This window comes from Mobula birostris, chromosome 5 (assembly GCF_030028105.1).
Source record: "Mobula birostris isolate sMobBir1 chromosome 5, sMobBir1.hap1, whole genome shotgun sequence".
Classification (NCBI taxonomy): domain Eukaryota; kingdom Metazoa; phylum Chordata; class Chondrichthyes; order Myliobatiformes; family Myliobatidae; genus Mobula; species Mobula birostris.
The window spans coordinates 203,866,120-203,883,428 of record NC_092374.1 but is presented as its reverse complement, the minus strand read 5'-3'; the positions used below and the strand labels follow the sequence as shown (position 1 = coordinate 203,883,428).

At 47.4% G+C, this 17,309-nt stretch overlaps 1 pseudogene; it reads right to left on the bottom strand.

The window, feature by feature from the left end:
- Positions 1 to 16,832: 16,832 nt before the first annotated feature.
- On the bottom strand, positions 16,833 to 17,105 carry LOC140197453 (mitochondrial import inner membrane translocase subunit TIM14 pseudogene; annotated as a pseudogene).
- Positions 17,106 to 17,309: the final 204 nt, after the last annotated feature.

The window sequence follows — 17,309 nt, the reverse complement described above, 5'->3', positions numbered from 1 at the left end:
AGGGATGTGATGTTGATGCTCTACAAGGGACTTGTGAGACCACACTTGGAGTATTGTGTGCTGCTTTTGGCTCCTTATTTTAGAAAGGATATACTGACATTGGATAGGGCTCAGAGAAGATTCACGAGAATGATTCCAGAAATGAGAGGGTTACCATATGAGGAACATATGGCAGCTATTGGGCTGTATTCCCTGGAATTCAGAAGAATGAGGGGGATCTCATAGAAACATTCCAAATGCTAAAAGGCAGATTAGATATAGCCAAATTATTTCCCATGGTAGGGGATTCTAGGTCAAAAGGTCACAACTTCAGGATTGAAGAATGTCCATTTCAAACAGAGATGCAGAGAAATTACATTCGTCAGACGGTGATAAATCTGTGGAACTTGTTACCACGAGTGGCTGTGGAGGTCAATTCAATGAGTACATTTAAGGCAGAAATCGATAGGGTCTTGATTAGCCAGGGCATCAAAGGGTATGGGGAGAAGGCAGTGGAGTGGTGATGACTGGAAGAATTGGATCAGCCATGATTGAATGGTGGAGCAGACTCTCAGGGCCAAATTGCCTACTTCTGCTCCTATATCTTATGGTCTTATGTTGGGTGACAGCACATGAACGGGATGTTATATTGGAGCATCTTTGGTAAGAACAAGCACATTGGGATTCAGTTATAATTTATCTGTGACTTTAATGATCACAGTGAAAAATAACCAAACCAGGATCATCAGGCATCCCTTTTGGTAGGTTTATGGTTGGCAGAGTGTATCACACTTCCCTTTTTGTTGATTTCTGACTTCTATTTGTGCGCCTCCCTCTGATTTGTCAATGTATTGTGACATGAGACAGCTCTTTTCGGACAACACAATTCTAATATTGTGGATTTTTTTTTAGAATTTACAGGTGTTTGGAAGCTGGTGGGGTAGAGAGATATGGAGATAGAGCCCGAGAGTGAGAGAAATAGAGATATAGAGAGTTGGAAACAGAAAGAGAGAAAGGGAAAATAGAGATAGGGAGAACCATGGCGAGATCAAGACTGCTAGACAGACAGACAGAGAGAGTGGGAGACACGCTAGGGGTGGTGTGACTCACAGCGATGCCACTCCCCACCCTCAGGAGCCCAGTGTCGTCCACGACTGCCGATTCCCAGTGTGCACTGATGCGCTGGCCCGCGGCATCCCGCCACAACACTTGCGGCTGCAGGAACCACTTCTCCGAGACACAGCCCACCGGGAACCTATTGCCCTCGTAGCCCACGATCTTCATCGTGGGCGGGTGTCCCATACCTGGAGGGTGCAGGGGTGTCAGTGGGCAATGGCACCAGTTCAGTTTAAACAGGAGCTCACAAAGGAGAATATCCATGTTGCCCCCTGCATTCCCCCTGACCCACCGTAATGACCTCTCCCACCCCCTCGCCACACGTAGCAACATCTCCCTCAGTACATCCGCCTTAATAAGCCACCAGCCCCACCATTCCACATCACACTGTCCATTCGACTCCCATCCTCCTCTGCACTCGCTCGTCCTTTCCAAGCATCCCACTGTCACTCTCCACTCTCCTCCCCTTATCTCGCCCTCCCTCCCAACTCCCATCATCCCAACCTCCAACTCCACTCCCCTCTCTTTATCTCGTCCTCCCTCCCAACTCCCATCATCCCCACCTCCCTCAACTCCACTCCACCCCTCCCTCAACTCCACTCCCCCCTATCTCGCCCTCCCTCCCAACTCCCCTCAACCCTCCCTCCCTCTTCCTCTCCCCTTATCTCACCCTCATTCTCCCTGTCCCCTCCCCCATCCTGCCCTCCCTTATTCCCTCCCCTCCCCTTAATCTGTCCTCCCTCCCACCCTCCCTCAACTCCACTCCCCTCTCATCTTGCCCTCACTCCCAACTCCCATCACGTCATCCCACCCTCCCTCTCCCCTCATCCTGCCATCCCTCTCCCCTCCCCTCGTCCAGCCCTCGCTCTCCCCTTCCCCTCCCATTCACTCTCCCGCTCCTCTCCCCGCCCTGCCTCTCCCTTCATCCCACCCTCCCTCCCAACTCTCACCCCCTTATTCCAACCTACCTCAACTCTTCTCCCTTCCACTCCCCTCAACCTGCCCTCCTTCTCCCCTCATCCCACACTTCTACTCCTCCTCCTCGAATCTCTCCCTCTCCCCTCCCCTTATCCTGCTCTCCATTTCCCCTCATCCCACACTCTCCTCTCCCAGTATCCTGCCGCCTCCCCTCCCCTAACAGTATCGTACCCTACCTCTAACCCCTCAAGCCCTCTTCACCTCTCACCTTTTTCAGCTCTTCTACATTCCTCCTGTCCACTCCGAAACCACTCCATCCCCGGTCCTCTGCAATTGCTCATCCCCTCTGGGAGTCTTCCCCACCCCCCAGCTAACCTCCCGCTGCCTGTACTGTCTTGCGACCGCTGGAACAAAGTACACCCACTCAGTCCTCTGCAAACTCGCACCTTCCGATCATCCCCACAGCCCATTTCCTGCTGTCCAGTAACACCCTCACTCACTGGCAACTTCCAGCTCCTGGTCCTCAGCCTTGGAGACTACGGAGCACTTGTAGCGGCCCACGTCGCGCACGGTCACCTTCATCAGAGTTGAGGTAGGGTGGCGAGGGCATGACGCAGCGCGCAGCGGCCACTCCGGTGGTGAAAATTTTTTATCTGTCAAGTTGGGTGCCGAGAACAATCCTGATTTGATGGAGGCAGACGTGAGAGCTCGGAGGAACATCTGGTGAGACTTCTGAAATGCCTTTTTCACTGCCGCTGCTACTGTGTGATCTGAAATCTCCGGAGGGGAAGGCCCCAAGTCCTTGGCTCTGCCTGTTGCCCAGCAGCCGGGACCGGGATCGAAGCGCTGAGCGGGGATGGTGCTCGGTGCTCGGTGTCGGAGGGCTGGTCGGAGGCTCGAAGTTTTCAGACGGACTCAGAGTCGGCTGTGGTCGGGTGCTTCCAGGGAGCTGCATCGGCAAGTTGGCGGCGCTGGAGGTTCATGGCAGGCAGAGTTTCTCCCTTCTACCGTCTGCGTGAGATGATGGGGCTATCGGGATTTTGAGACTTTTTTTCACCGTGCCCATGGTCTGCTCTTTATCAAATTACAGTTTTGCTTTGCACTGTTGTTACTATATGTTATAATTGCGCGTTTTTTGTCAGTTTTAGTCTGGTTTGTCCTGTGTTTCAGTGATATCATACTGCAGGAACATTGTATCATTTCTTAATCCATGCATTTCTAAATGACAATAAACGAGGACTGAGGGTCCTCACAATCTAATCTAATCTTCAGCAGCAAGGAGACATTCCCCTGGGGAAAGGAATCCTTGAACAGCTCCGACCTCCCGGAGTACTGTGCCATCTGGACATCAGGAATGTCCTGCCCCTTCCGGTACAGGTGCACCATCTGGGACCAGTCCGTCCGGAGCCAGCGCACCTCCATCTCCACGAGGACCTCGGCCGGAATCAGCTGGCAACCCAGCACGGCGTCCTGGCCCACCTCGGCCACAACAGGCATGCTCGGCGAGATCACGATGAACTCCCCTGGAGACGTGCAGGCAAAACGCAGTCAGAGTGTGCACAGTAAACCCTTGGATGCTTTACAGAGACAGAATTATCGCCACTGACTTAAACTGCATGTAATTTATTGTACAGTATTCTGGCAGCAGAGACGTTAAATTAATGAGAGCGATTGGTGCTGCCCACTAGTGTTTGCTCAGTGGAAGACCACCTGGATCGTGTTTGCGGATCGACACGCGAGTGATCATCGGACTGCATCAGCTTCTTCTTGCCGACAACATCCTCTGCATCATCAAAACACAGGGCATGACATTCAGGGACCTGGGCTAGATTATATTTTTGTGAAACTGCATGTTTACTGCTGTCTCCTGTGCTGAATGTGCCTTGTGCTGTGTCTGACTATTGTGACTGTGGTTTGCACCTCGACCCGAGAGTTACACGGTGTCATTCGGCTGTGTTCACGTGTGGTTCAATAACAATAAAATTTGAGAAAGGGAATATCCGACAGACATAGGCACACGGGCCTCTTAACCTGCTGCATTCCTGAATAATTATTACAACATTAATCATAACATTTGAAAACTATAAAGCCGTTTACCATCCGTCTGTCAGAATGGATGTCCTGCCCTTGGAGTGTGTCCAGACAGGGTTCATGAAAATTATCACAAGAATGGAAAGGTTAACAACCAAGGAGCTTTGATGTCTCTGGGCCTGTAAGTGTTGGAGTTAAAAACAACAAGAGGGGATCTCATCGAAACCTATCAAATATTGAAAGGCTGGGATACAGTGGAGGTGGAAAGGATGTGGAGAATGGGGGAGTTGACAACCAGGGAACACAACTCAGAATAGGAGGACACCACTTTCGAACAGACACGAGGAGCAATTTCTTAAGCCAGAGGGTGGCAAATCTGTGGAATTTGTTTCCCTGGACAGCTGTGGAGGCCGAGTCATTGGGTATATTTAAAGTGGAGATTGAGAGGTTCTTGATTAATCAGGGGTCAAAGGTTACAGGGAGAAGGCAGGAGAAGGGCGTTGAGAGGATGAATAAATCAGCCATCGGGCTAGAGGATCATCGGGGTTTCTCTTCCACCCTTCAGACACATTTATCAGGAGTGCTGCAACCACAGGGCCCTGAGCATTGTCAGTGATCCCTCGCACCAGTCAACAATCTCTTTGACACCTTACCGTCAGGCAGGAGGTACTGGAGCATTAGGTTAGCAAACAGCTTCTTCCCCCAGGCTGTGAGAACACGGAACTTCCTGTCAACACCCAGGTCTCATCAGGTATGAAATGCCAGCAGCATTATACTGTTTACTTTTCATCTTGCATCGGGAATCCCCTGCGTTATTTCTTCATGTCATAGGGGTGATATTACTTTATGTGTTGTGTATGTGAGTTGCGTTTACTGTGTCGTGTACCTTGGTCCTGAGCGACATTGTTTCATTTGGCCATATGCGTGCGTACGGTTGTGAGTTACCTGTATGGTATTGTGTCCCTTCGTACGGAGGAACGTTGTCTCGTTTGGCTGTATATGTGTCTACGGTTACGGTTGTATGACAATAAGCTACACTTGAGCATGAATGGTGGAGTTGACTTGATGGACTGAATAGCCTTATTCTGCTCCAACACCTTGTGATCTGATTGTGACGCTGGTCACCTCGATCACTGATTTCCAAAACCCACCCATCTCCGCCAACGCCGGGAGATTCATCACCCAATGTTTAGTAAGTGTAAACCACCTCAACCAAGGCTGCAGGTTCCACACTGTCCACCCAGGACAGCCCAATTGGAAGCAAGCTGTCCCGAGGAGTTGGGGCGGGGGGAACCCAGGAACACAGCACTGTCTTACCAAGAGACGTGGTGACCAGCAGGAGTAGAATCCGCTGAAAGATATTTCCACTTCATCACTCAACGACTAAACCCTGTCCTCGAGAATCCCACAGCAACGTTCACGGGAACCTGAAATAACATTCCACCCATGGTCAGACAAAAGTCCGGACTACCATCCGAATTGAGAGCATCGTCCTATCCCCCTAGAGGGGAAAATGGCAGATCCCACCCCCAAACAGTCACCCAGTAGATAGATGTTCATGGTGCTGAGAGTGGATTTAATCCACGTTAAGGATTTGGAGCTGGAACTGGACAAAATCCAGATCATTCGGGAGGCTGAGGGGTGATGGGCAGGACATATAGAGAGATAGTTACACCCAAGGTGCAGGACACTGGGTGACAGTCAGGAAGGGGAACGGGAGTAAACGGCCAGTGTAGAGCATCTCTGTGGCCATCCCCCTCAACAACAGGTATATCACTTTGGAAACTCCTGGGGAAAGAGGGAATGACTAAGCAGACGGAAGTCACAGCGGTCAGGTCTCTGGCACTAAGTGGCTCTGCCAACCAGGAGGAAATGGGGAAGAAGAGGTGAATTGTGTTGATCGGGGATTCGTTCGTTGGGGGAACAGAACGGAGGCTCTGTGGATGAGATCAAGATTACCAGATGGTATGTTGCTTCCCAGCTGCCACAGTTCAGGACTTCTCAGATCGAGTCCTCAGCACTCTTAAGTGGGAGGGTGAGCAACCAGAGGTCGTGATCCACATAGGTACCAATGACACAGGTTGGAAGAGTGACAAGGTTCTGCAAACAGCGTTCAGGGAGTTAAAGGACAGGACCTCCAGGGTTGTGATTTCAGGATTGCTACATGCAAGTGAGGCCAGAAATAGGAAGATTATACAGATTAATACGTGGCTAAGGAACTGGTGTTGGAGGGAGGGCATAAGATTTTTTGATCATTGGGTTCTCTTCCAGGGAATGTGGGACCAGTATAGAAGAGACAGTTTACACCTGAACTGGAGGTGGACTAATATTCCAGCAGGAAGGTTTGCTAGTGCTGTACAGAGTGGGGTGGTGGGGGTGGGGTAACTAGATTTGTAGTAGGATGGGAACCAGAGTGCCAGAATAGATAGTTGAGAGGTTGTAGAGACAGAGATCAGGAATCAAGGGTTGAGCATGGTTCGAGTGATGTCCTGAGATGCATATATTTCAATGCAAGAAGTATCGTAGGAAAGGCAGATGAGCTCAGGGCATGGACCAACACCTGAAATTATATATCATAGCCATTAGGGTGACTTGGTTGCAGGAAGGACAGGACTGGCAGTTCAATATTGTGGGGTTCCCTTGTTTTTCACGTGACAGAGTGGGAGGCATTAAAGGAGAAGGGGTGACATTACTAGACAGTGAAAATGTAACAGCAGTGCTCAGTCTGGATGGACTGGAGAACTTGTCTAGTGAGACGTTACAGGTGGAACTGAGGAATAAGAAAGGTATGACCATGTTAATGAGGCCATATTACAAACCACCCAATGGTCCGAGGGATTTAAAGGAACAAATTTGCAGACAGATCACAGACTGTTGCAATAAACATAAGGTGATGATAGTAGGTGATTTTAACTTTCCTCGCGTTGACTGGGACTCCCATACTGTAAAAAGACTAGATGGGATAAAGTTTGTCAAATATGTTCAGGAAAGTTTCCTTAACCAGTACATAGAAGACCCAACGAGGGAGAGTGTGATATTAGGGAAGGAGACAGGCAGATGACAGAAGATTGAGCTGGGAACACTTGATACCTGGCGATTGGGTAATCAATGAAAGGAGTGCGTAAAAAGATTTACCCTTCAATCAGGACCACAGTTCAGATTTAAAAGGCAGTGCTTTGCAACAGTTTCTCTGATTTGGGCAGCGACGAGTCAACGAGAGAGATTGGTTAGAAAAGGCGATAAATATAACACAAATGCACACAGAGCAGCATTCTTTTGAGAGTGCCAGTTTCAGAGTGGTTTTGGCTCATAGGGCTAAGGCGAGATTAGGCTTGGGTGACGTAACATATCATATGCTTCCCTCTTTCGGTTCTTATTTGCTCATCCCTCATCTGTTAGGGCACAGTGGCACTGTGAAATTGTCTCTAGGGCCCGTGTTTTGTACTGTGTGTGGGATGTCTGCGAGACCTCCAGTCTCCCAGATAAACACATCTGCACCAAGATGAAGCTCCTAATAGAACATGTAAAGGAACCAGAGCTGCAGCTCAACGACCTTCAACTCACACAGAAGACTGTGCAGGTGACAGAAAGAAGCTTCAGAAGGTAGTTACCACTAAATTACAGGAGACAGGTAACTGGGTGACTGTCAGAAGGAGCGGAAATGCACAGCCACTGCAGAGTACAGTACGCATGTGGCCATTCCCCTCAATAAGGATACAGCTTTAGATATTATTGAGGGGTACGACCTACTGGAGGGGAGTTATAGTGACACGGTCTCTGGCACTGAGTCTGGTACTGTGGCTCAGGAGATGAGAGAGGTGAAGAGGACTGCAGTGTTGATAGGAGATTGCACAGTCAGACGAACAGAGACAAGGTTCTGTGAGCATGATGGTATGTTGCCTATCTGGTGCCAGGTTCAGGAATGTCTCGGATCGGGTCCATGATATTCTCAAAGGTGAGGATCAGCGGGGGATCATGGGATTGTGCCTCTAGTTCACTGTGTCCTTTCTGGGGACAAGCCTGGGTGGGAAGATTTGCAGAATCGGCTGTCACCCACACAGTGGGATCCCCCTCTCCACGTCACTGATGGAGTCCAAGGGAAGGGCAAGTGCCAATACAGCTTGGCACCAGTGTCATCGCAGAGGTTCTCGGAGTGAAGTTGTGAACAACATCAAACTGCCTTAGGGACCCTGGCTCCGGATTTCTTGTTTGGGGTTTACTCCCGAAGCCTTTCCCATGGGTAGGTTCGGCTGCATGGCAGCGGAGATTTAAAATCAGAGTTTTCCTCCTCCTAGGCAGGCTGCTGTCCAAAGCTGACCAGCCCCATCTGCCTGAAAAGTCAAAGAGAGGGCATATAATAGAGCAGAGATTCGTGGGAGGTTAGAGGATTGAGAAGCTTTTAAAAACTAACAGAAGGCAATTTCAAAAAGTCATTAAGGAAAAGATGGAATACGAAAGTTTCTTCAAATACATGAAATGTAAAAGAGAAGTGAGAGTGGATATCGGACCACTATAAAACAATGCTGAAGAGGTAGTAATGGGGGACAAGGAAATGACAGATGAACTGAAGAAGCATTTTGCATCAGTCTTCATTGTGGAAGACACTAGCAGTCTGATCGAAGTTCCAGGTGTCAGGGCAGCATGAAGTGTGGAAGGTGTGGGAGAAGGCTGTTGGGAAAGTAAAGGAATGAAGTTAGATAGGTCATCTGGGCCAGATGGTGCACTCCCCATGATTCTGAGAGAGTGGTTGAAGGGATTGTGGAGGCATGAGTAATGACCCTTCAAGAACCACGAGATTCTGGAATGGTTCCGGGAGACTGGAAAATTGCAAATGTCACTCCACTCGTCAAGAAGGGAAGGAGGCAGAAGGAAAGAAATTAAAGGCCAGCTAGTCTGACCTTAACAGTTGGGAAGATGTTGGATTTGGTTGTTAAGGATGTGGTTGCAGGGTACTTAGAGGCACATGATAAAATAGGCTGTAGTCAGCATGGTTTCCTCAAGGGAAAAACTCGCCTGACAAATTTGTTGGAATTATTTGAAGAAGTAAGCAGGATAGACAACGGAGAATTGGTTGATCTTGCGTACTTGGATTTTCAGAAGACACTTGACAAGGTGCCACACATGAGTCTGCTTCACAAGCTACGAACCTGTGGCATTACAGAAGAGATTCCAGCATGGATAAAGCAGTAGCTGACTGGCAAGAGACAAAGAGTGAGAATAAAGGGGGCCTTTACTGACTGGCTGCTGGTGATAATTGTGTTCCACAGGGTCTATGCTGTGATTGATTCTTACATTATATGCCCGTGATTTGGATGATGGAATTGATGGCTTTGTGGTAAAGTTTATACATGATATGAAGGCAGGTCATTTTGAGGAAATAAAAGTTGCTTCAGATAGAATTAGACAGATTAGGAGAATTAGCAAAGAAATGGCAGGTGAAAGACAGTGTTGGAAAGTGTATGGTCATGCACTTTGGTAAGTTATTTTCTAAATGGAGAGAAAATACAAAAATCTGAGCTACAAAGGGACTTGGGAGTCCTTGTGCAGGTTAGGTGGGTGGAGAGGATTGCAATTGTGACATTAGCATTCATTTCAAAATGACTAGAACATAACAGAAAGGATGTAATGTTGAGACTTTATAAAGCACTGGTGAGTATTGTGAGCAGTTTTGGTTCCCTTATCTTAGAAAGGATGTGCTGAAACTGGAGAGGGTTCAAAGGAGGTTCATGAAAATGATTCCAAGATTGAATGGCTTGTCATATGAAAACTGTTTGAACGAGCGGTCACAGTTTGAGGATAAAGGGGAAGCCTTTTAGGACCGAGATGAGGAAAAACTTCTTCACACAGAGAGTGGTGAATCTGCGGAATTCTCTGCCACAGGAAACAGTTGAGGCCAGTTCATTGGCTGTATTTAAGAGGGAGTTAGATATGGCCCTTGTGGCTAAAGGGATCAGGGGGGATGGAGGGAAGGCAGGTACAGGGTTCTGAGTTGGATGATCAGCCATGATCGTACTGAATGGCGGTGCAGGCTCGAAGGGCCAAATGGCCTACTCCTGCATCTATTTTCTATGTTTCTATGTTTGATGGCTTTGGGCCTGTATTCACTAGATCTGAAGAATGAGGGGTGATCCAATTGAAACCTATCAAATGTTGAAAGGCTTTTATAGAGTGAATCTGAAAAGGATGTTTCCCATGATGGGAGAGTCTAAGACCAGAGGGCACGGCCTCAAAATAGAGGGGCATCCTTTTCAGAATGGTGATGAAAAGGAAGTTATTCAGCCAAAATGTAAAAAGTCTACGGAATTCATTGTCACAGGATGCCGTGAAGGCCAAGTCTACGTATAGTTAAGACATTAATAAAACAATTGATTGATTCTTGATTGGTCAGGGCTTGAAGGGATATGGAGAGAAAGCAGGAGACTGAAGCTGAGGAAGAATCAGCCATGATGGAGCAGATTCTAGGGCCCAAATAGCCTAATTCTGCTCCTGTATCTTATGGTCTTATATAGTGTCTTCCACAGTGAAGACTGATGCAAGATACTTATTCAATTCCTCTGCCATTTCCTTGCGCCCATTACTACCTCTCCAGCAACATTTTCCAGTGGTCCGATATCCACACTTAACTCTCTTTTGCACGTTATGTATCTGAAGACACTTTAAGTATCTTCTTTAATATTATTGTCTTGTGTTCTGTCCTATTCCATCTTTACTTTCTTAATGACTTTAGTTGTTTCCTCTTGGTTATTAAAAGCATCCTATGAATTTTACTCTATAGTATGCAGTCTCTTTGGCTTTTATGTTGGCTTTGACTTCACTTGTTAGCCACAGTTGTGTCATCATTTCTTTTGAATACTTCTTCCTCTTTGGGATGTATATATCCTGTGCCTTCCGAATTGCTTCCAGGAATTCCAGCCATTGCTGCTCTGTCATCATTCCTGCCAGTGTTTTTTTTTCCAATCAATTGTGGCCAACTCCTCTCTCATACCTCTGTAATTCCTTTTACTCCACTGTAATACTGATACATCTGACTTTAGCTTCTCCTTCTCAGATTTCAGGGTGAATTATGATCATATTATCATCATTTTCTCCTCAGGGATCTTCTACCTTAAGCTCACTAATCAATTCTGGTCCACTGCACAACACCCAATCCAGAATAGCTGATCCCCTAGTGGGCTCAACCACCAGCTGCTCTTAAAAACCCATCTCGTAGGCACCCTAGAAATTCGCCCTCTTGGGATCCAGCACCATCCTGATTTTCTCAATGTATTTGAATATTTAATTCCCCCAACACTATTGTAACATTGCCCTTTTGGCATGTTTCCGTGCTGTAATTATTATATAGTTATGTAAGTCAACAGCATCATAACATTTTAAGTAACGTTTGGACATTAAACACACAGTGCATATTTTCCCCGTATGACCATATAGAATCATTGCAACACACCAATATCGCTGAATCAGTGGGAGCCCTGGGCTCAAGACGGTCCTATCGAGGGGTGATGGGAGACAGCGATACTCGAAGGGGTTTCTTATGTCCAGTCTATTCCGCAATTTAGTTTTTGTTACATTCATCGCAGAGTTATGTTAGAAATGGAAGCAACGTTTTCGGTGCTTCCGTGGCTATCTCAGGATATTAGGCCTTGACTTTGATCCAGAATGCCGGCAGAGATGTTATGTCAAACATACTTTTCAGCCCGCCGTCATTTGCAAGCTCGAGGAGTGGATTTTCTTCCCATGCTGACATGGACGACGCGCGCGTAATGACTTCGCGTGCGTAATGGCTCAACAGTGGCCATGACAGGGGATGAGGAAAGGTGCAGCTGACTCCTATCGCCAAATCATATCGTTTCCTCGTGGCCCGGCAGGGAATGAGGAAAGGTGCCGCCCATGACAGGGAATGAGGAAAGGTGCAGCTGACTCATATCGCCAAATCATATCGTTTCCTCGCGGCCCGGTAGCGCATACTCTGCGGCCCGGTGGTTGGGGACCACTGACTTACACCCATTCTCTCGGAATTGCGACGTTACACATTCTCCGGCGGATCACAGCATTGCTTCCACCACCACCCTCCCCACCCCTGGATGGACTACTAGACTGGCATGTGGAGGAATTTAAGGTGGGGGGGTGGGCTTATATGGGAGGCAGGGTTTAAGGGTCGGCACAACATTGTGGGCCGAAGGGCTTGTACTGTGCTGTACTATTCTATGTTCTATGGACTGGAGCCGACAGGACGCCCACTTTCGGATCCCGGCCCATGCAGAAAAATGCCCTCAGCTCACCTGCTCCCCGGTCAGTGAGTCACGGAGGCAGAGGGAAGCTTTCGAGCCGGCCCCGGGTGCTCCGGGTTCCGTTCACCGGGGGTCATGCGTTGTACAAAGCAACAAAATGATGCCGGGTGGGTGGGAAGTAAATCCGAATGCGAATCCCGGAAGTACAGACATTCCGGGCAGGCGTGGACCCATGACATTTCCAGCAACCTCTCCCCACCCATCCCGGGACAGCGATCGACACTCCGGCGGGTCACTAGCCCAGAGGCGTCCAGATTCTCCCAGGCCGCGCTGCTTTCACTGGCCGTCCAACGTTTCCCAAACCCCGCTGCAACATTTCCCAGCCGACCCCCGAAGGTTCGGGACACTTAACCGAGATGGTAAAGGTCTGCACCAGCCACTGCCCCCACCCACGGCTCCGGGAGAGCGTCTAGGTGTCTACCCCTTGATACTGAACAAGATCGGGAACGAGCACGATGGAGTGGCCGAACCCTCTCTGTCAATCACGCCCAACATCACAGCACTAAACTCCGCCTCTGGACTCTCTCCGTCGCAAAGTTCAAGTTTTCCCTTTTGTCCCTGATGCCACTGGCGTTTCGGGCGGAAGTGAAGCTCCTCCCTCCATATCTGGCGGTATTCAGGGTTCCTTCTGCGTGTCAGTAACTTCCCCTCGGTTTGCACGACTACCAGTCATGTGGTACAGAGAGAGGGAGAGGGGGAGGGGGAAGGGTAGGGCTTTGAGAGAGAGAGAGAGAGAGAGATTATTGTTTCCTGACATAACACTGTGGGGAGTGAGCAAAACAGTGAGATTAGTGTGGGGACTGACACAGGCTGTTGGGAGAGAGTGGGGCAGTGGGTTTTGTGTGGTGTTACGTACTCCGTAACTGGGTTGCCAAACCAGCAGAAATGGATCACTCAGTTGGAGTCTGGATTACTGGAACTAAGAAAGTTTTATTAAAGAAATAAGCAACACAGTACTCTAATCAAAAGGATAATAAATACAACAGTTCAGCAATGATAAACAAACAAGTACACAGAAACTAGGATAATAGGATCAATCAAGCTCTATCGTCGTCTAGGGGTAAATGACCAGTTTCAAAGTGACGCAAAGTTCAGTTCAGTTCACAGTAATCACTGCCATGGGAGAGAGAGAGAGAAAGTGAATGAATATTCAAAAACGGCTTCCACACAGACCTTCGATATTCCTTGCAGTCAGCTTTCGGGCGAGCCCTTTGTAATGTCTTCTGAGGTCACTGACTGTGTCCCCTCCATTCCTCTACAGTGAACCTGGCACCCAGGCAAGGGTGGACACACACCAGGTTCCCGCCGATCGTTCCTTTCTACCCTGTGCGTCTATGGCTTGGTCCCGTGACCAGCTCTCCAAAAACTCCCACCGACTTGTGGGAGACGCACCGCTTCCAGGGTCTCATTACCTCGGGGTGTTGTGTGTGTCTTGCCTTAGCGAACCTGTCCCTTTTTATCCCCCTGCTGGGGTATTGCCTGTCCATCACTTCAAACAGTTCAGGGTTCAAAGAGGAGCCGGACTTGACAATTCCCAGACCGCTGTCTCCTTCCGTTAAGCTCTCCCATCTCTTCATTACCATTTCCAAATGCTGCTCCATTGTCTTTCCTTATCTCTCTCTCCTGTAGACAGGTGGCAGATCAACTGTTGATCCCACTGGTGATAGCACAGGACAGTCAACATCTTAGTCTATGTGTACTTTCGTCACAGTGGTGACTGGACCAAAGCTGTGGGGAGAGAGTAGGACAGCGGGATTAGTGTGAGACTGACATAAAACTGTGGGGAGAGTGGGACATTTGGATTAGTGTGGGGACTGACACAGGACTGTGGGGAGAGAGGCACAGTGGGATTACTGTGAGACTGATATAAAATCATGATGAGTGACTGGGACAGTGGGATTAGTTTGGGGTCTGACACAGGGCTGTGGGGAGAGAATGGGACAGAGGTATTAGTGTGAGATTGACACAGTGCTGTGAGGATTGTGGGACAGTGGGATTAGTGTGGGGACTGACACAGGGTTGTGGGGAGAGTGGGACAGCAGATTTGTTTGGGGTTTGGTACAGGGCTGGGGGAGAGTGGGACAGTGAGATTAGTCTGGTGTTTGGTACAGTATTGTGGGGGAGATTGGGACAGTGGGATTAGATTGGTGTTTGGTACAGGACTGTGGGGGAGATTGGAATAGTGGGATTAGTGTCTGGACAGACACAGGTCTGCAGGGAGAGAGTGGGACAGTGGAATTAGCGTGGGCACCATCAACATCCTGAATGATGATCTTTGACCAGAAATGTTACTGGACCAGACACCTGACTGAGGGGCAAGTTGAAGTTCAGGTATCCAGTGTTGAATGAATCATCTCCTGATTTATCAACATCCTGAGCATATCCTTCCTGCACAAGGTGACCACATGGCAATAAAGACTACACAGTGAATGGTGGCATTGACAGTGATTCCAGTGCCCCATCAATATGGGATATGATTGCACATTCCCTGGACTACAAGATTACACAGAAAATGGTAAATGTCTGTGCTGTTAAACGTTTCTCCCTGACATATCTTCTTCATTTTATGAATATTTACAGCCCTAAATAACAGAGAACAATTCATTACCTGGCTCTTAAATTCAATTTGTTTATAATGATCTTTTCTGAACTTTAGTACTGAATGGTGCAACTCCATATAATTCTGTCTTTTTCATGAGAGGAGGTATTTAAACTTCGTTAAGTGTTTACTCTTGTCAATCATTTGATATAAAAGGTTCAATTCTTTTGTAGAAATGAGCAGATTGACAAACCAACTCACCTCTGACAGGTTGTTGTGCAAACACTGTAGTGCTGCCCATCCTGACTCATCCTTGCCACTCTCAGACAGATCGTGCATCAGGATTGGACTGAATGGGGCCAGGCCTCCCACTGTCTCCCCACAGTGACACAGAGGTCCGGACATGGAACCGGTTTTGGTTTTCAGGGAGGTTATGGTCATAGAGTCATAGAAAAGTACAGCACAGAAACAGGCACTTCAGCCCATCTGATCTGTGCTGAGTCATTTAAACTGTTTACTCCTATACCTGCACCAGAAACACAGCACACCATACCCCTACCATCCATGTACTTATCAAAACTTTTCTTAAACGTTGAAATCGAGCTCGCAGGCATCATTTGTGCTGGCAGCTCATTTAACACTCAGGTGTGTAACTTCCATGCTGTTTATATTTGTGAAATTAAAAGAGTTGATTAAATGGAGTTAATTCTTCTCATAAAAGCCTATAGATGTATGGAATTGTGCAATTGTTATCTAGTCTGAATATAATTATTTTGTGAGTTTTTCATACTTGTAATTTATGCCTCTAATTGTTTTGCTTCGTATTTATGATTGTCAGAGAAATTGCCAAACTGTTCAAGCTCACTGCCGCCTTTGACTCCAGGTATCAGATATCATAAAATTACTCAGGCAGGGAGCAAAACATTATTTAGTGGCCTAAGAAACATCTAAATGTTTTTTCGTCCAGAGAGCTGGAAGTGTTCTCATTCAAGAAAAAAAACATTAGTTAATCGAATAATGAGTAATTAGTAATACATTAACTGGAAGCCTATATTACAAGAGGGAAGAATTGGAGTCAATGTCCCTTCACCAGATTCTCAGCAACATATCTAATACTTAAACTGCACTGTGCATCTATTCTGGAGAAATATTAACATTAGTACTCACTTTCTACCTGACGTACTTACAACTGGGAGATGCCAGAACAGTACTGTTGGGTTTGTGTCTTGGCCTTGGGTTTTGCTTTTCTATCTCCGAGGCCAACAGTTGTTGTGTGAAACAACCCTGGGTAAAAATCAAGGACACCAACTGATGCTCTGGGCCTGCATCTTGAATGTTACTCCCACCAGGAAGGCATTTACTGCTTTGGGTGCAGGGGTCAACATAAAGAAGATTGACAACAAAATACTCCCCACCTCCTTCAGTTGGATAATCAGTCAGCAGCTCACCGTGAGGCTGATTGTCCCATCACTGAGGTCCATCCCCAACCCCAGAGTCCTCAGAGTACTCTTGCCATTGAGAATATTCAGATCTTGCGGCAATTTAATAGCCATCATGAGGCACGGGCTGAGTTCCCATGCCATGCTGCTCTGCTAGTAACTATCTCTGTCCCTGCTGCAACATCATCCATTTGTGGATTATAAGGAAAATCAACAGATTTATAAATAAAATCCAGTCTCTCACAAACAAAGCCCTTCACCCGGTGGATGTTAATGATTCTCACCTTGTGCTTCTTAAGTTGGACAGCAAAATGGACAGGAAAGGAATGGAGGGTTATGTGCTGAGTGCAGGTCAGTGGGACTAGGTGAGAGTAAGAGTTCGGCATGGACTAGAAGGGCCCAGATGGCCTGTTTCCGTGCTGTAATTGTTACATGGTTATATGAATGATTACATGAAGTTTAATAAACCACAATAACAATTGCTTTTGAAAAAGTATCACAGTTTACTACTTTTGGACAAGATCACTTTTTGTTCTGAGAATCCAGTAAGTCTTTAGTTTCATTGATCTTGGATGCAAGATAAGGAGATCCACCTTTATCTGGCTGGTTGAGTACCATGATCCTCCTATGTGCCTCCCGGATTTTAACCTTCTCCGCTGTGGGACTCACTCCCAGAGTAAGAGCTGCCTCTCTCTGTATCATTTTGGCTTCAAATCCTCCCCTGTAGTAACCACTGAAAGCCAATTTTGGCAGATTCTGTATTTTTTTTTTCAAAGCAGATTCTACATGCTTCATAGCGTGCTTTTTTAAAATCACCAACTGTGAAGGAAATCTCTATCTCTCCTTCTTGCCGGCTGTGTTTCCTCTATTCCTGCTTTGTTCAATTTGCTTTGCTCGCTGAGTCATAAGCATTCATAGATAGAGAGTGAAACATGCCATTCAACCCATTTAGTCTGTGCTGAACTATTCTTCCTAGCCCATTGATCTGCACCCGGACCA